At 37.9% G+C, this 25,304-nt stretch overlaps 1 long non-coding RNA gene across 1 annotated transcript; it reads right to left on the bottom strand.

The window, feature by feature from the left end:
• Nucleotides 1–18,977: 18,977 nt before the first annotated feature.
• Nucleotides 18,978–24,067, bottom strand: LOC145230083 (uncharacterized). Its single transcript, XR_013860549.1, has 2 exons — nucleotides 21,489–24,067; nucleotides 18,978–21,311 (listed from the first exon to the last, which is right to left on the bottom strand). It is a non-coding gene; the product is annotated as an uncharacterized LOC145230083 (long non-coding RNA).
• Between the last annotated feature and the right edge of the window lie 1,237 nt (nucleotides 24,068–25,304).

Genomic DNA, 25,304 nt, shown 5'->3' with positions numbered 1-25,304 from the left:
ATTAAGAGTTTTTCAGTATTATAATTAACCTAAAAGGACAATAACAAGGCTTCAGATTGCCTGTTACAATTTAACAATCACCTTATCTCCCAAACCAAAATAGATATGATACTGAAATTTTGACACATTCCACATTTTTCAAGCCTTTCAGTGCCTTTTGGAAAGTGGCTACATTTATACATAATAGCCACAGAAATTGCATCAAATAATCAAAACTGAACCCAACCCGCTAGTTTGTCCTATATTGATCTGCCATATGGGAAAGGAGAATGACCTACGAAAGCTCAAGTCTACAGAATATGACAGCTCCATGGGCAAGTTGTTTTATAAAATTTATATGCTTCATTTCTTAGTTTATCAATTTTTACCTATATACAATTGTTCAACAACCTATTAAGCACAAATAACAATTGCATGGAAACATTAATTGTTAATGCAAAAAAAAGAAAATTTTTTGGGCTGCCATCAAAAATTTTGCACCTAAATTATTTGACTGTCCTGTTTTGTCCTGCTTATTGCTTGCTTTGTATCTGCATAAATTGAGGAAACACTAAAAGCAGAAGAATGGAACAGTGTGAAAGCAAACAGGTTGGTCCACATGGATTTTAGGCTGGCTGGTTAGTAAAATAAGAAAAATTGGGGTAACACTAATTTACGGAATGATGAATGGTCGGAATGGTCGGAACGCTCACTAATTTACGGAATGGTCGGAATTGTCGGAATGGAATGAATAGGGCCAAAACTAATTTGATGAATGGTCGGAACGGAATGAACTGTCGGAATAGAATGAACTGTCGGAATGGAATGAATGACGCTGTAGGAGGCTAGGAGCAGAATGATCTGTCGGAATGAAATGAACGAAGCTGTATGAACAGAATGAACTGTCGGAATGAAATGAACGAAGCTGTATGAACAGAATGAACTGTCGTAATGAAATAAATGACGCTGTATGAAGAGAATGAACTGTCGGAATGAAATAAACGAAGCTGTATGAAGAGAATGAACTGTCGGAATGAGATGAACGAAGCTGGATAAACGGAATGAACTGTCGGAATGAAATGAACAAGGCTGTATGAACAGCTGTATTATTGCCAAATAAATGCAACAGAATCAATCGAACGTGTTTCCATTTTAATTAAATTTGTTATCGTATGAATGTTGTACCACAGGGGTGTGCAACCTGCGGTCCGCGGGCCAAGTGCGGCACATTAAGATAAAAGTTATGTGGCCCACAGAGACGCTTGGTTTCAAATGTACTGGAAAACGAGTCCAGTTACTTTATATTTTTGAACAGATCAATACCCCCGGTCATAGGCGCCGAGTGGGCGGTGGCGGTGTGCCGTGGATATTTTGATTTGTCTGTAGCGGTGTAATACGAAACATCGTAAAAAAAAATTAGCAAAAATTTTGCTTTTAAACAAGCATGCTAGCATAAAAGCAACAAAACGTGTAGAAACTGCGACCTGTTTTAGTTAGTGCTTTGTTTATGACGTCAAACACAGAATTGTTGGCAGTGAATGTATGGCCTTTATATTGTACTGTAATGCACGCATTAGTGACGTCACGAAACGTGACGTCATAATTTACGTCCGCCACCCAGCTGTGCTTTAGTTGCCCTGGGAGTTTGACCATGGGTCACTCAGCTGGAAACAGATTTATTGTTATTATTAGATTGTTTGATTTGGGCGCAGCAGCAACTATAACCTTTACAGTACTTTCAAGCAACCCCGCTTCCATTGTCTAAAAGTTTACATGTCAAAGTTTTTTTATTACTAAGTTCACAACATCATAAATTTTACCTAAAACATTGGTGAGACATTGTGACCTTTTGCGAAAAACAAGAATAGCAAATTCGCAGCGGGCTGTGCTAATATTTTTTTTGGTTTAACTTTAACCTCGTAAATTTAGCTTTGTCTTATCGCCTTATGGTCGTTGTTTATCTACGGTTTGCCAACACAACAAACAATCAATTTATTATTACCCGACGTACTGAGACTCTTAACCAAGGATGGCAGTACGGTACGGTACGTATTGCATTGACCGTACCACGTCAGTGGCGTAGCCAGGGAGGGACCAAAGGGGCCATGGCCCCTCCCAAATTTCCAAAGTTGTACATTGATAAACTTTAATTTAGTGTAGTTTCGTCCCGCATCATTGTGGTTTCATCTCTCAACTATCAAAGGAATATATAAATTACCAAAAATGACTTTTGTCACCAAGTTGTAGGCCGAAATCCATGCTTTTTTGATTCATGCAGACATGGAATAAATCAATAAAGCGTTTGGCTGTCCCGTCGAACCACAGTCTGGCAAGTCACGTGTTTGGTAAAAGCACGCCGAGCGTTAGCAAAAAGTTGTATTAGAAAACAAATTATTTGGCCTCTCCCAAAATGTTTGGCTGCCTACGCCACTGTACCACGTACCTCGTTACGCAGAGCGTACCGTGCCAAATGTCAGAAATCAAACTACTTGAGGTACGGTACGCAAAATCGTACCGTAGGCCCACCTTTAAATAAACCAATCGGGATTAGGTTGGATACATTTTATGACATGCACTTAAAGGAGCAGTGTCTAAACTCTAAACATGCTGCCCCACTACAACCAGCTTATTCGAAATGAAAGGTTGATGTGTTTTCTACGATGGGCTCATGCAGCGACAGTGTGTAATTTTCAATAGCATGTTTTTTAAAATCATTGCTGCGAAAGAGACAGCAACAACACTAGCTACATTTTTAACTAACTTGAGAATCAATTACAAATGTCGAGTTAATCTCTGTTCTTGTCATGTGCGCGTTTTAATAATACGCCCACAGTACGCGTAACCCTCCTTTCGCGTAGCGGTCAGCCCGTAAGCACAAATAAGCAGTGACGTCACAAACTTTTTTGAGTACTGTTGTAGTACAGGGACATTGTGATAAAATCATGTCATAAACAATTTAAATTCAAGTTTCGAAAATTTCGAAAAAATTCAAAGATGACCCGTTTATTCAACATGTATTATGCGTACCAGTACAGTAGTACGCTCTAGTAAAGGACCGTACTACGTACCGTACCCGTACCTCAGCTTTCGTCGCGTACCGTAGTTTTTGATGAAATTCGCTGCGTACTGTACCGTACTGCCATCCTTGCTCTACCTTACTTTGCGAAACCAAACACACTTGAAAAATAGTTCGGACAACGCTACGTTGAATTCACGACTATGCAATTTGTGAAGATTAACGATTGTGCTGAAAATAACATTTATCCACTTGGGAGAGGTTATTTTACTTAAAAAGTATTTTTTCCAAAGTAACCTAGCTTCGTTTTTAAGAAAGCCAAAGGCCGTAGGTTGCCGTTTTTGGACAAGCTTAGTCTTTGTTAAAACTTTTATTCAGATTAATATATTTGCCTGACCGAAGAACACTGAGCAAGTAAATTGTATCATTAACAAACATCGAGCCGGAAATAATATAACATTGAAATCATCTAAATCCATTTTGTTTCGTTCATACGATAACAGACTTTTTTCTGGAATAAGGATACTCACAATGAACAATTTTGATCGAGAAAAAAAAACTATTCTCGGCTACATTCGTCACCTATCATGTACAAGCAATAAACTGTAAATACTGTGGAGAAACAGGCCACAAACAGTCTGCTTGGGCCAAAGGAAAAGAAGATTTTCCTTTGCAAAAACTGGCAGGAACAAAAACAAAACCCAAACAGCGCCGCAAGTAAGGAAATTGGGTCACGCTTGCAAACCCATATCTCAGATAAGGGGGTGACGACTCAACGCCTCAAGCCTGATAGTGACCCTGTCCCAGACCTAGAAGCATCACATGATGTTGAACAAAACAACCAAGAAGAACATGACACCTCAACTATTGCCCCGGAAGTGACGCGCAAACGCCCTCGTAACAGTCCAACATAATTTCAGGACAGTAAACCTCGTAGTTGTGCGAGGACACAATCCCAGGAAAATGCCCAAACTGCGACACCGGAAGCTTACTGGACCCAGACTACAGGCATTTCCTCTGCTGCAAATGCCAAAAAAATATATAGTGACCAAGGCATGCTGTGACGACTCAACCTTGCTCCTATTGCCACAACTGCAAACAGAAACAAATTGTCCGAACGGTCAAGCACCGATGAGAATGATGCCTTGTTGCAATGAAACTGAACCGCATATATAATGAATGGCAACAGTTCGAATGCATTCGAAGCCAAATGTATGCTTTTACTCGTAAGTGTAACACTGTTAACGCTTTGCCCAAAATTGCGACGAGCAAAGATTGTTCCAATCCCGCTTGCAGAAAGAAATTAGTCAACCGCAGTTGTGGGAAAAAACGCTGTTGATACGCTATTAATGCGGATACGCCAACCTGGGCAGACGTATACAATAATAACCATGTTTGTACAATCGAAATTTCCAGCAAAAATTGGTAAATTGTCAATTGATGTTGCTTTTTTATGTTTACTTGGAACTGATGACCAAGAACTCTTACTTAATTGCATCCTTTTGTGTGCGCGATACATGATTTTTCACGGCAAATACGCGCAAAGTAAACCAACTTTGCAAACAGACCCAAATAACCCATGTTGCTCCTGCTCTGCATGCACAGAACCAAAGGTTCCCCCGCCGCACTTTCGCCAGCCGGGCAGCCGCATGGTTGCAGGCAGTCGGATAAAAGTGCCGATTTTAAAAACGGTCTTAACTTTACAAAAACAAGATGCAAAGACCTGAAATTCAGAGAAGTACTAGATATAAGATCAAATTAACAAGCCATACCAGAAAAATTGCAACAAAATAAAAAATATTGCTTAAAAAATATAAGTGAAAACAGAGAAATATAGACAATTGACCTGTGTAAAATGTTAAATAAAACAATGTTACGCAAAATCGATTTAAATGAAATTTACAGCATTTATTGATAAAGTATACAACTATGTTTGTGCATAATTTCGTTTACTACTTATTGATGTAACAAAAGTTATAGAAGTTCAAATCCCAGACCTTATCGACGGCTATCTCCAAAGCCACAAGCCGCTGCTCGGCATAACGACCTATCAACATCTTTCAAAAATAAAACAATGTTACGCACGATCAATTTTTATAAAATTTACAGCATTTATTGATGAGGTATTCAACTATGTTTGTGCAAAATTTCATTTACTACTTATTGATGTAACAAAAGTTATAGAAGTTCAGACTTTATCGACGGCTATCTCCAAAGCTAAGTCTCGCAGAGAAAACTTGGACGAAAAAATCAAAGACGGGTGCAACAAACCTACCAAAAAACTTCTTCAGTTTGAATCAAAAGTAAGTCAAGTGCTAGTTTTGCCTTTAAATTTTATTTAACCTTTTTTTATTAACACTCTTTCCAATGTTGACAGAAAACTGGTGAGGATCAGAAAGTAACAGGATCCCAGGAGGTAAGTTTTGGTAATGTCAGAAGTATAAATGATAAAATTTAACAAACTATTTTATTAGGTTCGAGATCTATGGCAATCAAAGAATTGTATTGAAGTTAGCATATTTCGTCACTATTGGCATTTGGCCCCAAAGTGGACGTTAGGTAAATGCATTTTGTTGTAATTATCGAGTCGGGTTCACTTTTTTGAAAACGGATTATTAAAATATACTAAAAGATTAGGCAACGTTGCGAATTTAAAGAAAATAATGGGCCCGAAAAGTTTTCAAAAATTGTATTGAACTTAGCACATTTCGTCACTTTCGGCATTTGGCCCAAAGTGGGTGTTACTTAATTGCATTTTGCTGTAATTATCGAGTCGGGTTCACTTTTTTGAAACTGGATTATTAAAATAGACTAAAATATTAGGCAATTTTGCGAATTTAAAGAAAATGATGGGCCCGAAAAGATTTCAAAAATTGTATTGAACTTAGCACATTTCGTCACTATTGGCATTTGGCCCAAAGTGGGTGTTACTTAATTGCATTTTGCTGTAATTATCGAGTCGGGTTCACTTTTTTGAAAATGAATTATTAAAATAGACTAAAAGATTGAGCAATGTTGCGAATTTTAAGAAAATAATAGGCCCGAAAAGATTTCAAAAATTGTATTGAACTTAGCATATTTCGTCACTATTGGCATTTGGCCCAAAGTGGGTTTTACTTAATTACATTTTGCTGTAATTATCGAGTCGGGTTCACTTTTTTGAAAATGAATTATTAAAATAGACTAAAAGATTAGGCAATGTGGCGAATTTAAAGAAAATAATGGGCCTGAAAAGTTTTCAAAAATTGTATTGAACTTAGTACATTTCGTCACTTTCGGCATTTGGCCCAAAGTGGGTGTTAGTTAATTGCATTTTGCTGTAATTATCGAGTCGGGTTCACTTTTTTGAAACTGGATTGTAAAAATAGACTAAAAGATTAGGCAATGTGGCGAATTTAAAGAAAATAATGGGCCCGAAAAGATTTCAAAAATTGTATTAAACTTAGCATATTTCGTCACTTTCGGCATTTGGCCCAAAGTGGGTGTTAGTTAATTGCATTTTGCTGTAATTATCGAGTCGGGTTCACTTTTTTGAAACTGGATTATTAAAATAGACTAAAAGATTGAGCAATTTTGCGAATTTAAAGAAAATAATGGGCCCCGAAAAGATTTCAAAAATTGTATTGAACTTAGCATATTTCGTCACTATTGGCATTTGGCCCAAAGTGGGTGTTACTTAATTGAATTTTACTGTAATTATCGAGTCGGGTTCACTTTTTTGAAAACGGATTATTAAAATAGACTAAAAGATTAGGCAATGTTGCGATTTTCAAGAAAATAATAGGCCCGAAAAGATTTCAAAAATTGTATTAAATTTAGCGTATTTCGTCAATGTTTCGATTTGGCCAAGCTGGTAGTTACGCGATCATTCGTGACGTTCTCTCGTTTCGCATTCCTTTTTTCGTTTTTATTCTGGCAGAATCACTGATCTCTTTTAACACTGGATTGCGCTACTCCGTTGAACGGTTGGGTGATTTTTGAAGCAAATTGAAGCGTAATGGCGGCTGAAAAGGAAGCCCCAAAAATGCATTGCGGGCAATGGGGAGAGAGTGGAAAAATGGCGATAATTTTTGTTTTAGGCATTTGTGTAGCGATTTTTGCAGATATGATTTGTAGATTAATAGGACGCATGTATTCCAGTGTGTAATAACCAATAAATATGCGTAGATTGACTGTGATGTGTATTAGTGTATGTGTACTGGGAATACATTATTCAGTTAATGTTGAAATAAATCATTATTAAGTGGTAATAAATGTTTTATTGTGCAATATAAGTAGTTTACATGCATTTATTAATATTTAAGACACAAATCCAACAAGAATGGCTATTTTCTTCACACAAGACGATGTGATACTTTATTTAGCATCAAGCCCGGTTTACACCAAGCGCGAACGCGAACGGCTCTTTTTTTCTTCACGCGAATGACGCGAAAATCGAGGTTTACACCAGGCGCGAACGTTGCGAACAAAGCTGTTTCGTCCGCTCATCCGGCAGTGATGCAATGCCAATATATGATAAGAATTGCAATTAATTTCATGGAATTGTGTTTAGTTGTTGCATGTGAAGGGTTAATCGAACAGTAGTACACAATACAAAGCCTATGACCATCAAAAATTTTGCAACTGATAATAGTAAAATTGTTCTTAAACCAAAGTTGTTGTTTATGCAATGCAAAACTACTCTACTCTGTGCAGCTAATTTAAAAAATTGTTCTCTTAAGTATTCGTGTGTCTTTTTCATCTTAAATGTTTGCACTCTAAACCTTAAACATGTACCATTTTTGGGGGATAAAATACAACTAAGTTAATACCTATTTAAGTTTCCAAAAACTATGTTATTTCCTATTTAATCTATCTGGTGGGTCTGAACATTCGAAAACATGGTTCCAGACATATTAATAGTATGTCGATAATGTGCTTTTTGATATAGCAGCGCGATTTATGACTGTCAAGCACTTTTATGAGTGATATATTTTTACAATTTGCATCAATTGACATTGTGTAATAAAGTTGCAGCGCCTAAACCTTCATATGACTGCAAAGTAACCGACATAAATGACCAAGACTGATCATTCCTTCATATTCTGGGCCAAATTCTCGCGCGAAGCGCCGTTTCTGTTGCTCACGAAGCAACCCAGACGCGAAGCGCGCAAACGAGAGAAGCGCGAAATGGGACTTCCCCACGCGTTGCTTAAACAAAGAAAGAAATTTCGCGTTGCTCGCTTCGCACGCGCTTGGTGTAAACCGGCCTTCACTTTGTGCTGATCCAAACTGCTGTTTTTGATTGTCAGCAAAGTCTTGGAGCTAAAATATGGCTGTTTAAAAGTTTTTTTTGTAGTAGGTTCAACATTATTTTGCTTCTATGTTACAAACCATAAATCTAGTAAGCTCACAATTAGCTCATTTAATCTACCCTTTTCAGTTTGCAACCAACATGCGTTGAATATTTTTTTTCTAATGTTGTGAATTCTCAAACTACAAACTGTTAACAAAATTCTAATATCTCAAAGAGATACATGTGCATATAAATACATTTAAGACGTCATAGCAGTTAGGGTGGACAAGTTTAACTACCCAAATGAGTTGCCTATTTACGTACTATTTCAGTCAGAATCATGAAATATTGTTTTTATTCTACTTAATAAGCAATTTTCTGCAAAAACACACCTGCACACCAGTTATCACCAACACTTAAATTCTTGCTAAACAGGACTAAAGGCAACAAATACACCAGCCAAGTTCATACAGATATCCTGTATTTTTTGTTAGATGATCACCATTATAACAGATGGTGCATTCACAAAATAAAAATACAACAACCTCAAAGTTGTTTAAGTTTAAAATGTGCAGCATATCATGTTACAGGCAGTGTCAGAAATGATTACAAAACATACACAGTGGAAGCAGAACAGTATACACACACAAAATATTTAATCTGATTCCAATCCCTCTGTAGTGCATTTGTTGTCGAAAAAGGTTGTATTGTAATCTTGCAGTGTCATAAAGCTTGAGGGTTTGGGAGGAGACTGAAACATTCCAGTGGAATTTTACCAGAGACAATAAAGGTTGCTTATTGGAGAAATATAAACCCTATTATGTCTGAAATGTTTGAAAACAAATTTATCATAAATGTAAAATGGAATTGCAAAATTTCATAATATCACCATGGCAAGATAATAAAGACCCAAACCAAATGCACTCAATCGAGAAAAAAAGTCAAATAGTGTTAAAATAAATGAAATATTATTTTAGTTTTTGTGATTTTAATTAAAACGTTATTCCACATGTTGGTCACAATTTCCTGAAGTTTGATAACAGTCAAAAACAGCAGTTTGGATTAGCACAAGGTAATGTCACACAAAGAATTACATCATCTTGTGTGAAGGAAGTAGCCATCTTGTTGGATTCATGTCTAAAATGCTTAAAAAAAGCACGCAAACCACTTATATTGCATAATAAAACATTTATTTCCACTTAGTAATGATTTATTTCAACACTAACTTAATAACGTATATCCAGTACACCTACACCAATACACATCACTAGTGATGGGACGAGTAGGCTACTCGGTACTCGGTATCGATGGTATCGAACGATTTCAGTGGTATCGATACTCGTACTCGGTATCGAAATATTTTGTCTCAGTTTTCGATACCAACGTGCGAGTACCGAAGGCCGTTTTGCACCATAAGAATACTGGCAACTTTATGTCAATATTTGCTTCGGACAGCACAAAATAGGAAAAAATTCCGCCAGTTTACGTAGGGGAAAGTCGTGTAATTTGGACCCTGCGTGTAATTTGGAACTTGCTTATATTTCGGAATATACGCAAGGTGGTAGAATATCTTTTATACAGCTTGAAAGAAGACTTGATATAAGGCTTACGGCCGCCAAGCTCCAAACTTGATGCTATACTTTCCGTTTGTTATAGAGAGAAAAACAGAATTTGCAAATTTGATAAATTTTTTAGGTTTCAAACTTTTTGCGTTTCTAAATTACTGTTTAGTGTAAATCTCAGTGGGTATGATTTTTGTGAGTTACAATTATTAATGCATTTAGCATACAAAGAACAATCCGCTAACACTTTCCAAAAGTAAAATAAATTGGGTAAAAAAATTGCGTGTCAAAGTGTGTAATTTGGACCGGGCAGCTTATAATAAAGCTCAGTGCAGGATTTACATTCATTATATTTTGGTTAACCAATTATTTCTTTAATTTGCCATGGTGCTGTTTTGCAGTATTCTGCGAGTTTTCTTTCATTTCAGCTATCTTAGTAATTCCATTTATGGCCTTTTTATCTTAAGGATGTTTTTCATTTTAATTGTTTATCCCATTTTTGATTTCATTCATTAAAATTTAAATATTTTGTGAAACATTGTGGTTATGTAATAAAAGCTTGATTAGGTTGGTATCTGAAGCTGTTAACGTTCGTTTTGGGAACTTTTGGAAGAGAAGTCGCATGGATTTTAAGTGGTGCATTTTACACACGACTTTGGTCCAAATTACACACTATGCGTGTAAAATGGACCACTTCGCGAAAAAAATTTAAATGCATTTTACTCTTTTTACGTTAATATCCAAACATTGCCTTTTTGCAAATGAATACTTAGCGTCATAACTTAACGAATCGCATAAACCGCCCTTTATTTGAAGGACTACTTTTTATTTTATGAAGGTTCAAACTTAGGTGGTCCAAATTACACGACTTTCCCCTATATGTTTTTCGCTATCACGTGGAGGTTACATTTTTCGGCATGTGTGTGTGCGCGCTTGTACCCCGACTATGGCAGACAAATTAGCCAGTGATATACAACTAAGTACAATACTGTACTTAAGTACTCGGTAATCGTACTCGGTACTCGGTATCGAAGGTATATACATGTGGTACTCGTACTCGGTATCCGTACTCGCTTCAAAACCTGGTATCGTCCCATCACTACACATCACAGTCAATCTACGCATATTTATAGGTTATTACACACTCGAATACATGCGTCCTATTAATCTACAAATCATATCTGCAAAAATCGCTATACAAATGCCTAAAACAAAAAATATCGTCATTTTTCCACTCTCTCCCCATTGCCCGCAATGCATTTTTGGGGCTTTCTTTTCAGCCGCCATTACGCTTCAATTTGCTTCAACCGTGACGGCCAGTAGCGCAATCCAGGGTTTATAGAGATCAGTGGGCAGAATGCAGAATCCATAACATGGAATATAATACGACAGCATAAAGGCCCGGGATTAACCAGAATTCGACAGTTTAAAGCGCCTGAAAGTAGACGGATCGGGTGACGCGAGACACCTTTTCGGATTTTTGAGTTTTTCGACAAAGTATAAACATACCCCACATTCGGCTCAAATCAATCGCAATTATGGTCAAGCTCCGAGGGTAAGCTTTTAATCAGAATAGTACCATGTTGTAGTTTAGAGCAAGATCTTTCTTATCCAATCAATCTCACGTGACACCCTTTTCGCGTTTTTACAGCAGAACGTTTTACGCGAGACACCTTTTCGCATTTTTGAGTTTTTCGACAAAGTATAAACATACCCCACATTCGGCTCAAATCAATCGCAATTATGGTCAAGCTCCGAGGGTAAGCTTTCAATCAGAATAGTACCATGTTTTAGTTCAGAGCAAGCTCTTTTCTATCCAATTAATCCCACGTGACACCCTTTTCGCGTTTTTACAGCGGAACGTTTCACGCGAGACACCTTTTCGCATTTTTGATTTTTTCGACAAAGAATCAACACGTCCCAAAATTGGCCCAAATCAATCGAAATTATGGTCAAGCTCCTAGGGTAAGCTTTTAATCAGAATAGTACCATGTTTTAGTTCAGACTAATCTCTTTCATCGTCATCATTCATCGAAGGACATGACCGTCCACGCCGTAGACAACAACGGTTGCAATGGGACAAAGATTGCCGGCTGTAAAACACGAACGGTTTAAGATAAAATTAAACGGTTTTTACAGGCCCACTTGGAATTGTAAACTGTAACAGCTTGCAAAGTTTCAGATTGTTGCCCTAAGCGAATCGAAAATAGTAAGTGTACATCATCATTCATCCAAGGGCATGACCGCCATACCATACCATAATGTCGCAATGGAAATAAAGACTGTCGGCTATAAAACACGAATGGTTTGAGTTAAAATTAAACGGTTTTCAAACGATTTAGGAGCCTATTTGAATTGTTGCTTGTGACTGATTCTGCTAATCTACGCAGCCTGCGGACCGCAGGCCATTTTAATTTGCGACGTGGAGCACGAACGCCAGCATGACACAAAAAGTCTTGGACGGCCTTTACACTATTTTATGTTTCTTTAAACATGTCGACATTTGAAGCTACAGGAAGTTGCTATGTTTTCCTTTTAGACAAGTTTACGCTCCCTGAATTGCCCCGTTTCTCTTGACTATAAATTCACAATTTTTACCAAGGTAATCCATTGTTCCTTTTGTTTCTCTGGAGTCAACTTTCCCAAAAATAAAAAAATAGAAAAAAAAACTAGGATTGTATATTCTTTATTTAAGCCATTGATCCAATTCCGTGCAGCTTAACTTTGTAACTTTTGAAAGAACTCGTAATGAAAAGCCGAAAAGGTGATAGAAAAGAGCTTGCTCTGAACTAAAACATGGTACTATTCTGATTAAAAGCTTACCCTCGGAGCCTGACCATAATTGCGATTGATTTAAACCGATTTTGCGGGTGTTGACACTTTGTCAAAACATTCAAAAATGCAAAAAGGTGTCTCTCGTGAAACGTTCTGCTGTAAAAACGCGAAAAGGATGTCACGTGGGATTAATTGGATAGGAAAGAGCTTGTTCTGAACTAAAACATGGTACTATTCTGATTAAAAGCTTACCCTCGGAGCTTGACCATAGTTGCGATTAATTTGGGCCAATTTTGGGACGTGTTGATTCTTTGTCGAAAAAATCAAAAATGCGAAAAGGTGTCTCGCGTATAACGTTCTGCTGTAAAAACGCGAAAAGGGTGTCACGTGGGATTAATTGGATAGGAAAGAGCTTGCTCTGAACTAAAACATGGTACTATTCTGATTAAAAGCTTACCCTCGGAGCTTGACCATAATTGCGATTGATTTGAGCCGAATGTGGGGTATGTTTACACTTTGTCGAAAAAATCAAAAATGCGAAAAGGTGTCTCGCGTATAACGTTCTGCTGTAAAACGCGAAAAGGGTGTCACGTGGGACTAATTGGATAGAAAAGAGCTTGCTCTGAACTAAAACACGGTACTATTCTGATTAAAAGCTTACTCTCGGAGCTTGACCATAATTGCGATTGATTTAAACCGATTTTGCGGGTGTTAACACTTCGTCGAATAAAATCAAGAATGCGAAAAGGTGTCTCGCGTATAACGTTCTGCTGTAAAAAAGCGAAAAGGGTGTCACGTGGGATTAATTGGATAGGAAAGAGCTTGCTCTGAACTAAAACATGATACTATTCTCATTAAAAGCTTACCCTCGGAGCTTGACCATAGTTGCGATTGATTTGGGCCAATTTTGGGACGTGTTGATACTTTGTCGAAATAATCAAAAATGCGAAAAGGTGTCTCGCATATAACGTTCTGCTGTAAAAACGCGAAAAGGGTGTCACGTGGGATTAATTGGATAGAAAAGAGCTTGCTCTGAACTAAAACATGGTACTATTCTGATTAAAAGCTTACTCTCGGAGCTTGACCATAATTGCGATTGATTTAAACCGATTTTGCGGGTGTTAACACTTCGTCGAATAAAATCAAAAATGCGAAAAGGTGTCTCGCGTATAACGTTCTGCTGTAAAAAAGCGAAAAGGGTGTCACGTGGGATTAATTGGATAGGAAAGAGCTTGCTCTGAACTAAAACATGATACTATTCTCATTAAAAGCTTACCCTCGGAGCTTGACCATAATTGCGATTGATTTAAACCGATTTTGGGACCTGTTGATACTTTGTCGAAATAATCAAAAATGCGAAAAAGTGTCTCGCGTGAAACGTTCTGTTGTAAAAACGCGAAAAGGGTGTCACGTGGGACTAATTGGATAGAAAACAGCTTGCTCTGAACTAAAACATGGTACTATTCTGATTAAAAGCTTACCCTCGGAGCTTGACCATAATTGCGATTGATTTGAGCCGAATGTGGGGTATGTTTATACTTTGTCGAAAAACTCAGAAATCCGAAAAGGTGTCTCGCGTATAACGTTCTGCTGTAAAAACGCGAAAAGGGTGTCACGTGGGATTAATTGGATAGGAAAGAGCTTGCTCTGAACTAAAACATGATACTATTCTCATTAAAAGCTTACCCTCGGAGCTTGACCATAGTTGCGATTGATTTGGGCCAATTTTGGGACGTGTTGATACTTTGTCGAAATAATCAAAAATGCGAAAAGGTGTCTCGCATATAACGTTCTGCTGTAAAAACGCGAAAAGGGTGTCACGTGGGATTAATTGGATAGAAAAGAGCTTGCTCTGAACTAAAACATGGTACTATTCTGATTAAAAGCTTACTCTCGGAGCTTGACCATAATTGCGATTGATTTAAACCGATTTTGCGGGTGTTAACACTTCGTCGAATAAAATCAAAAATGCGAAAAGGTGTCTCGCGTATAACGTTCTGCTGTAAAAAAGCGAAAAGGGTGTCACGTGGGATTAATTGGATAGGAAAGAGCTTGCTCTGAACTAAAACATGATACTATTCTCATTAAAAGCTTACCCTCGGAGCTTGACCATAATTGCGATTGATTTAAACCGATTTTGGGACCTGTTGATACTTTGTCGAAATAATCAAAAATGCGAAAAAGTGTCTCGCGTGAAACGTTCTGTTGTAAAAACGCGAAAAGGGTGTCACGTGGGACTAATTGGATAGAAAACAGCTTGCTCTGAACTAAAACATGGTACTATTCTGATTAAAAGCTTACCCTCGGAGCTTGACCATAATTGCGATTGATTTGAGCCGAATGTGGGGTATGTTTATACTTTGTCGAAAAACTCAGAAATCCGAAAAGGTGTCTCGCGTATAACGTTCTGCTGTAAAAACGCGAAAAGGGTGTCACGTGGGATTAATTGGATAGAAAAGAGCTTGCTCTGAACTAAAACATGGTACTATTCTGATTAAAAGCTTATCCTCGGAGCTTGACCATAATTGCGATTGATTTGAGCCGAATGTGGGGTATGTTTATACTTTGTCGAAAAACTCAGAAATCCGAAAAGGTGTCTCGCGTAAAATGTTCTGCTGTAAAAACGCGAAAAGGGTGTCACGTGAGAATAATTGGATGGGAAAGAGCTTGCTCTAAACCAGTGGTTTTTAACCTTTTTGGTGTAGTTTCCCACTTAAGTCAATCACCAACTTCGAATTTCCCCTCTGTTATTTTTATAATATTGTTTTGTGCCCTACGTTAACAAGAAATATTCTTTAAATGAAATAATTTTTGTACACTGCAATCTTATTTAGTTTAAATAGTGCTTCTGTGAAAGATTAAACTGTTTGGAATACTGAAGAGCCTGCTCTACTTGCATTAGTCATTCATTGCATCACAATCAACAAAGGAAAGGCTTTTATTCGCGAAGAACAGCAAAGTCATTGATGGTTTTAGTCTTGTCTGTGATGTAACAAACGGCCTTTGGATTTGTACATGTCTTGTAGCCCTTGGTTAAATCAATCTTACATGTTGTTGCAGAAAATGTTTAGTAAAGTATCTTTCAACGGTTAATTCAAAGCCGGATTCGACCATCGAGCCCGAGTTTGCTCTTGTCAAGCTTACATAATTTCCCACCGAAAACATTAAATTTCCCACCGGTTGAGAACCACTGCTCTAAACTAAAACATGGTACTATTCTGATTAAAAGCTTACCCTCGGAGCTTGACCATTATTGCGATTGATTTTAGCCGAATTTGTGGTATAATGATACAACGTCGTTAGAACAGAAAAATGCGAATAGGTGTCTCGCGTAAAACGTTCTGCTGTAAAAACGCGTAGAAGGTTTGTCATAACGTCAACGGGACAGAAAAGAGTAGTGTCTGGACTAGAAGATTGTATCATTCTGATTAAAAGCTTACCTCTGGACATGGGCGCCGGCAGAAAATTTTGCAAGAGGGGGCAAATTTTGGCTGATACTTTACCGCATCAAGAATTTGTTACATATGAAGCCATAAATCGTGTACTTCACAATTGAGTTGACTAAAAGTTAAAGCATTGAACGATGTCACAAATCCCCGCGCTGCCAATTTAATTAGGTTTGCTGCTAAATATGTTAAATTGAGGTACACTGAAATTCCAAGGGGGGACAAGTGTCCCCTCTTGCCCCTACGTGGCGGCGCCCATGCCTCTGGAATAATTCAAGATCACAACCGTTTTAGGCTAATTTTTGGTTGATTCAACGCTATGATTTCCATTTAAGTAAAACAAATTGTAAAATAATTTCACAATAAACGCACAAGATTCGCATAGTTTTATTTTTTGATCGTTTATAAATGAAAATCTATATTTGAAGAACTTTTTTCCCATTTTTTATTTCGTTTAGCATTTTGATTTGTTAATTTTAAATTTTATATGGTACCTGAAATTTTGTGGTAAAGTTTTTGTATTTGGGGGAAATTATTCTGCCAGAATGACAGTGGTTTCCAACTTTCTATGTTGCCAACTCAGTCAAGCGCAACGGTTCGTCACGCTCTAGTCTATATCATCACATATATTATCATAGATAACTTAATTCACTAGATGCACAACTCGTCTGCCGGTTAAATATTAAAAAAAATCTCTCGGGTGAATTACTACATAGAACAATATGTAACTTTTAATGTGTAGTTATGTTTGGTTGATGTATTTTTTAAACATTTTTATTTTAACAAATCTAATTTAATTACCACGAACGCGAATATATTGGTTTTGCCTTCCTTCAGACGTTGCACGCTCGAATGAACAAGTACACATTTCGTGTGCATTGGTAAGAACATACACATATTTTGTCGTCTTGTCGATAGTTTTTTGAGCTGCGACGTTTAATTTGATAAAAATGTTTTAGTTTTTAGAATTTTCTTAATAATATCATAAAAAAATGGCTATTAACCTTATTTATGTAGCAAGTTTGGACTTTGAATTCGCTGAATTGGACAATTTGCAGTATGTGTACCACATTGCTACACACATGGGTTGCCATTATGGTGTCTGCATTTCTGGCCCCGTAGTCAATAAATCCAACTAAGTGGCCTTCCTAGAATACCAATTTTCTTGACTACATGAGAATAATAAATTAAAAAAACATGAAAAAGTGCATAAATTGCTGCTGTTAACTAACTTTGCATCCACAGAGCATTGACTGCCAATTGGTTGATACCACATGCACCAGAGCCAATATTTTTAACAATCTACCATACAGTGTTTTTAAGGATTGTGTGATGATATGTCAGTTCAAAAAATTATGTGTAAAATTGCAACTTATACCTGTACTACTGTAAAGTACGTGATGATGGCAATATAGGAACACCACTGGTTCTGAGATGATTATATGCTGCTGAAGCTCTAGCAAAAAACTCAATTGCCCAATGAACCACATCAGGGTGGTACCGTCTCCGATTAATGGTCTTTGAAGCATTTTTACCTTGCATTTTAAAAAAATGAGGCTTGCCACTCATTAGTGAGTGTTTTTGACTTTCAACCAAATCCTGCAGATGGGAAATGACACATTACTGTTCCAAAATTAAATGAGAAACATTTGAATCTGCATACCAAGATATCCTAATGAATTCGGTCATCCACTGTTACCAATTCTTCTTCACTAGTTGCACTGGATTTCATTTGCTGCACTCTGTTGCGTTCCATTTTTTGCCATACTTTGCACACATTTTACACATTACCGGCCCTTTTTCTGTTACTGTGTTTGAATATTAGGTGATCTAGTTTTAAATGTGTTGCCATATCTACTGGCTACATTGCAGTGAGGTGAGCGCATTATGGTTGTGCCTGTCGGGGCGTTCCATGCTTGTATGACATGTTTGTTAATATTCTTGTTTTTTCCTGCTTACTCCCGTACAAAGTTCAAAGTTATCCAACTCCCCTGTAATGATGCACAAAAAACAATAAAAGCCTAATGGTAAAAACTATCTTGTTTTAAAAGCAGGTGTTATACTTAAAAATGCATTTAAAGTTGATTTCCTCAATGAAGTAATACCCAAGCCAAGGATAGTGGTTTAACTCACCATCCATAAAATGGAGCCCATTCAACCTCAACATTGCTTGAGATGCAAAGTCTGCCACAAAAAGCATAACATACAGAAACCCAGATTAATTCATAATAAACATAACTGTACCTTATGTATTCTTTAACAATTTTATTTTTATATTGTTCTACCAAAAGGTATTTGCCTTTTCTATAAAATGCCCACTTTTCTAAATGTTGTACAACTTGTTGTTTAAATTGAATTGTTAACTTAAGAAGTGTGTACTAACTTTCAGCTGAGGACCTAATTGTTTAAAAGCTTTCTCAACACTTTTAACGCTGTGGTGTTTAACTTATGAAAGAACCTTTCTGTCAAATGGTGCTTTTCTGCTTGTCTTGGCCACAACAAATGATTTTAGCTGTAATAAACATTTATATGTTCATGGGCAATGTTACCAATTTTGTCCTGTACTGCTGTTTAGGAATTTTTTTGGATGGCAAAGCACCAATTTTTAACTTTTTTCTGCAACCAATAATCAGCAGATCGTTTTTTTCAAAGTGATCTTCACATATGATTGCTCTAAAAGAATTACTGTCTGATTTTGACAACAGAAGTGGGTTAAAAGGAAATTAATATTACGTTTCTTTATGAAGCATGTATTATGTCTCCCTAAGTTGGGTCAAGCAATGAGAGCACACATTTTTGTAAATTGCTGTAATGTTTCTTCATATCAGAGTTGCTTTGAAATTCAGGATTGCAAATTTTAAACAAAGATGTTTTGCCATTGGCTGGCACGATGTGGCTAACCTAGCTATTACACAGAAATACAACTAAATCACAAATACGAGAATTTAGTCTTGTCCATGGTATATTTAACATACAAAATCAATCAAACAAAAAAGGTTAGTGATCCTTTCAAAAACACACAATAAACTTCTAAAAACGAATAAAATACACGAGATACATGACACTTACGTAACCTGCAAGTTTATTATCACTTCAATTCCAAAGTTATTTGACGTTTAATGCAATAAATTGCGATTTTTTGCCAATATCTTCACTCTTCACCCATTGCCCGCCATTGTAAATAAGCCAATGTGTACTGGTTCATTCGAGCGTGACCTGTCTGAGCGATTTAAGGCCCGTTCACACCGGACGTAGCGTAGCGTAGCGAAGTTGGGCGAAGTTGAGCGAAGGTGGTGTTCACACCGGACGTAGCGTAGCGAAGCGAAGTTGGGCGAACGGTTAACTTTTTGTTGAAGGTTGTACAAATACCACACCTGTTTGACGGAAGATATAAATGTTATTAATTATTTATCTGACACAAATGCCTTTATGTATGAATTGTATCAAAGTAATTTAAATTAATTGCTATTGTGACGTCATATTAACACATGTTTTGACCGGAAAATAACTATACGTTTAAAATTTAAGTGCTAGAAGGTATAGATATTGCTGGAAATAAAGATGAACAACCGCTCCGCATTAAAAAGGGCTCGAGTAGTCCGATTACTCGCCATTCATCGCCTTTCTAGTCAGAGCAGAACAGGTAGAAGCATCTGGGTGAAGCCAACCAGACAGCGACGACCTATTCTAAGTAAGTAAATATTGCTGTTGCCTACAACGATTTTAAAAAATAGCATGAGGTTCAATTCTTTCAGGTGAATATTATCGCCTGGTTCAGGAACTGCGACTTGAGCAGGTTGCAGAATTTCAGTCTTATTTCAGGATGTCGCCAGCAACTTTCGACCAGTTGCTTTCGTTAGTTGGACCTCTAGTGTCCAGACAAACGACTAATTATCGGAGTCCTATTTCACCCGGTGAACGAGTTGCAGTAACTTTAAGGTTAGTTATAAGTTGTGTTTTCTTGCACTTCGTTTCAACAGTAATATTTATGTTTTTCCAGGTATTTAATCGGTGGAATGACGTACGAGAGTTTGTCACATTCTTATCGTATGTCAAAGGCATCTCTTTCTACAATAATACCTGAAACTTGCCAGGCCATTTGGCAAGTTTTGCAGCCAAACCACATGGCAAAACCAAATGCGGATGATTTTAAACGAATTGCCTCTGATTTTCGCAGGTTATGGCACTTTCCTAACTGCCTTGGTAGCATGGATGGTAAACACATCCAAGTACAGGCCCCTTCCAACTCGGGTTCCCTGTACTATAACTACAAGGGCTCCTTTAGCATTGTTTTGTTCGCAGTTGTAGATGCAAACTATCGTTTTACGATGGTTGACATCGGGGGATACGGCAAATAAAGCGATGGCAGCATCTACAGCAATTCTGTATTTGGAAGGCAGTTATCAAGCCACCAATTGCCGATTCCTCCACCACAACCCTTGCCTGGATCATCGGAGGCCCTGCCATGCGTTTTTGTTGGAGACGAAGCATTTCCGTTACAGGAAAATTTGCTTCGTCCTTACCCAGGGAGGCAATTATCGCACCGTCAACGGGTTTTTAATTACCGGCTTTCTAGAGCCAGGCGCATCGTAGAAAACGTATTTGGTATAATGGTTTCCCGCTTTCGAGTGTTTCGCGGGCCGATTTGTTTGGCACCAGAAAGGGTGGATAATGTGGTGAAGGCGTGTGTTGTTCTTCACAACTTCCTTCGCCATGAAAGTATGTATGTTGGACCGAGTGATCTCGACCACGAAGATAGGAGTGGCGAATTACATCCTGGCAGCAAGAAAATAGTCTAGGGTGCATTCAAAGGGTTGGGCGACGTCATAGCACGCAAGCATTTGAAGTAAGGGAAAAGTTTGCCGAATACTTTTGCAGCGAAACCCGATCTGTGTCTTGGCAGAATGCCATTATTTCAAGGTGTTAGTTAGTTTGCATGTAAACGGCTCTTTTTAGAGCCATGTTTGTCCTGTAACTGTTTGTCTATGTGTCTGTTTGTGGGAAAGTTGATGGCAACCTTCACGTGGTCTTTCCTGTTACAGTGTGAAAACACGAACCAATGCCATCTTAGATTAACTTTATGTTTATTTGAAACAACAATAAAATAAAATCTGAAAAATAAAATATATTGTGAAACAAAGCACTGTCCTACTGTAGTGAAGATTTTACTTTTCAGACTCGCACTTCACTACTGTAGGCCAGTGCTTTGTTTCTCCAGCCACTCCCAGAAAAAACAATTCCTCCGGGTCTTGTGTCTCCTTTGAAAAACAAAACAAAAACACTATATAAAAGGACTTTTTTCAGAAATTTTAGGTACAAACTGTATTAGCATGTAGGCTACACATTAAACTTATATTTTAATTATATATATTTTGAGTTCTAAACAAAATACACACAACAAGGAAACTGCAGGTAAAATCATTGACTACTATTACCTGTTGTTTTTTCTAGGGCATGTAACAATGCCAGATCCATGTCCGGTTTCCTTTTTTTTGACCTTGGTTGATTCTGGTGTTGACTGGTAGGGTGTGTTGGTTCTGGTGTTGAATGTGTTTCTGGTGTAGAAACGGTTTCTGGGAAACAAACCGATTCCACACCAGAAACATCACTCTCACAGAGCGAGTTCTCCTCCAAAACAATGTTGTAGTTTGATGTTGTACTAAACAAATAAAAGCACCAGCAAGGAGGGTTAAGAAATATATCCACAATTAATCATGGAATTATAAATCTTATGATATAATTTGTAACAGTGTGCACTGTCTTTGGGTGCATTAGAAGTTCAGTTATAGCTAAGTGAGATCTAGACATATACTCTCACCCCCTGGGCTCCATTTGTTTTTCTAAAAACTGCATCACAGGGTACAATGACCACTGCGATGCAGTTGAGGCTTCTGAGCCGGACTGTTTCAAAGATTTTTTTTTCTCCCTGGTAAACTTGTCCCGTAGGGACTTCCACCTTTTTTTCATTTCATCACCTGGTTGAAATTCATGACAGTGCCAATATATTAAAGTTTAAAATAAGGCATACCATAGCTATATTTACTATAGCTATACTGAAATGCTATGGATATGTTACCATACAATACAACCAAAAATGGGAATCCAAACAACCAAGGCATGGAAAATCCCCACAGGCCATACAGGAATCAAGAATATGCACTGCATAAAATTAAAACAAGTTTTCCTGAATGACAGTAAAATTTGGGAATCCAAACAACCAAGACATGGAAAATCCCCACAGGCCATACAGGAATCAAAGATATGCACTGCATAAAATTAAAACAAGTTTTCCTGAATGACAGTAAAATTTGGGAATCCAAACAACCAAGACATGGAAAATCCCCACAGGCCATACAGGAATCAAGAATGTGCACTGCTTAAAATTAAAACAAGTTTGCCTGAATGACAGAAAAATATAGTATGTTATGCACACATACAATAATCCAGTCTGCAGAACATGGCAGTTCCCGACGAGATCTCGCGCGTGCAGGACCGATATGTCCCGCGTGCGCGCGTGCACGACCCGTAAGTTCGCGTGCAAGACCAAGTTCAACAGGCGCAAAGCAAGTAAAAGAGGTCAAAACAGTACAATTAAATGCCTTGAAAGATAAAAATCGGCGTTTTTTTAACGCATTTAAAGTTCAAACGTACCACAAACTCCTTTCTAAGAGCGCATAAACCAGTGGTTCTTAACCGGTGGGAAATTTCCCACTAGTGGGTAATGTCACACAAAGAATTAGCCTAGGCTACATCATATTGTGTGAAGGAAGTAGCCATCTTGTTGGATTCATGTCTAAAATACTTAAAAAAGCACGCAAACCACTTATATTGCATAATAAAACATTTATTTCCACTTAGTACTGATTTATTTCAACACTAACTTAATAACGTATATCCAGTACACCTACACTAATACACATCACAGTCAATCTACGCATATTTGTAGGTTATTACACACTCGAATACATTCGTCCTATTAATCTACAAATCATATCTGCAAAAATCGCTATACAAATGCCTAAAACAAAAATTATCGTCATTTTTCCACTCTCTCCCCACTGCCCGCAATGCATTTTTGGTGCTTCCTTTTCTGCCGCCATTACGCTTCAGTTTGGGGTCACGTCTGAAACTGCGGGCCCGCTTGGCCCAGCACTTGGCCCGTTTTGTCCTGCGAGAGACGGGCCAAGCAATGGATATTGTGGGCCCGCAGTTTTTCCTTGCAAGAGACGCGACAAGCACTGGATATAGCGGGCCCGCAGTTTTTGTACTTACGAGAGACACGACAAGCACTGGATATAGTGGGCCCGCAGTTTTTCAATTGCATGAAGTGCTGGGCCAAGTGGGCCCGCAGTTTTAGACGTGACCGTTCAATTTGCTTCAACCGTGACGGCCAGTAGCGCAATCCAGGGTTTATAGAGATCAGTGATCTATACTTTATAATATCATAGATAACTTAATTCGTACAGTCACGGTTGACTGCTTCCAATAGGTGGTTGATTTTTCAACGCGGTTCTTTGTTGTAAGATAGTTTAAACATCTTTGTTATCCAATGGCGCCGTCGTTTTGTGCCGTTCCGGGTTGTTCATCTTCTTTTTCCAAAAACCGACAGAAGCAGGGAGAAAAGCGGCAAATATTTGTTGTCGCCAACATTAAGTTTTTAAAACCGAACACCTCGAAGTACCAGCACCACGAAAATTTACGGCGATTCATCTTGCAATTTAGAGACCCCCAATCAAAACAAGATAACATCCTTTCACAACTAGCCTACACAGAAACCAATGTGGAATATGCGACCTTCATTTTAACCCCACCGACTTTTTTGAAGGTAATAGATATTTGTAAGATACGGTAGTTGTTTTACCATCCAAAAGTATGGGGCGCCGTTGTCGAAAAAATTAAGTTGCCGCAACTTAATTTTTTCGACAACGGCGCCTTAAGGCCGTTTTGAAAACAAAAAAAAAACTTGCAAGATAGCTATCTTGCGGCAACTTAGCGTTGCAAGTTAGCTAACTTGCCGCAACTTAGCGTTGCAAGTTAGCTATCTTGCCGCAACTTAGCGTTGCAAGTTAGCTAAGTTGCGGCAACTTAGCGTCGCAAGTTACCCGGTGCATTGTGGGAAATTCATATCTAAATGTATGGAGATGTCCCACAATGCACCGGGTAACTTGCGTTGCAAGATAGCTATCTTGCCGCAACTTAGCGTCGCAAGTTAGCTATCTTGCCGCAACTTAGCGTTGCAAGTTAGCTAAGTTGCCGCAACTTACCCGGTGCATTGTGGGAAATTCATATCTAAATGTATGGAGATGTCCCACAATGCACCGGGTAACTTGCGACGCAAGATAGCTGTCTTGCCGCAAGTTGGCTATCTTGCCGCAACTTAGCGTTGCAAGTTAGCTAAGTTGCGGCAACTTAGCTATCTTGCGGCAACTTAGCGTCGCAAGTTAGCTATCTTGCCGCAACTTAGCGTTGCAAGTTAGCTAAGTTGCGGCAACTTCAACTTAATTTATTCGACAACGGCGCCCCATACAAAAGAACATTAATTGATTACAGGTAAATTGATATACATGTTTTAGTGTACAAACATAACTGTTTTATTACCCTTTAACTTTTTATGAAGAAATGCTAGGAAACCTGAAGCAGGTTGGACAAAAACAACAATGGATTTTATTCAGAATTATTCTGCAACATGCACCGAGCAAAAAAAGTTTTTAACTTTAGATGAGATGAAAAGTAAAAAGAACCCATTGCAACAGTAACCTTTATAAGTTTGGTCCTTAATGTATCTGTTTTTGTTGTAGTTCGACAGAACCTGGTGTACGATTCATTTAATGGACAAATTTTAGGTTTTACCAACTTTGGCAACAGATTAAACTTTAAAAAGGGTGAAATGGCAACACATGCACTTGTTATTTATGGAAAGTCTTTTTGTGGAACACCAGGTTTTAAGTATCCACTGGCTTATTTTGCTGCATCGCCAGTTGATGGTTCTTCGCTGGCCTCAATTGTTTGGGAATCTATTGGTTTATTGGAGTGTAACGGTTTGCATGTGAGGTTTATTTGTGGTTTAGTGATAATAATGCAAAATAATAACTTCCAATCTTTGACTTAGGTTCTTGCTGTGGTAGCTGACAGTTTGTCTGCAAATCGCACAATGTTTGCAAATATGTGTCAAGGAGAACTTTCACATGAAACAGAAAATGTGTTTGCACCTGGCAGAAAGTTGTACCTAATTCCAGATCCACCTCACTTAC

This window comes from Phallusia mammillata, chromosome 5, assembly GCF_965637545.1.
Source record: "Phallusia mammillata chromosome 5, kaPhaMamm4.hap1.1, whole genome shotgun sequence".
Classification (NCBI taxonomy): Eukaryota; Metazoa; Chordata; class Ascidiacea; order Phlebobranchia; family Ascidiidae; genus Phallusia; species Phallusia mammillata.
The sequence above is the reverse complement of the archived record's forward strand: the minus strand, read 5'-3'. Positions and strand labels throughout refer to the sequence as shown.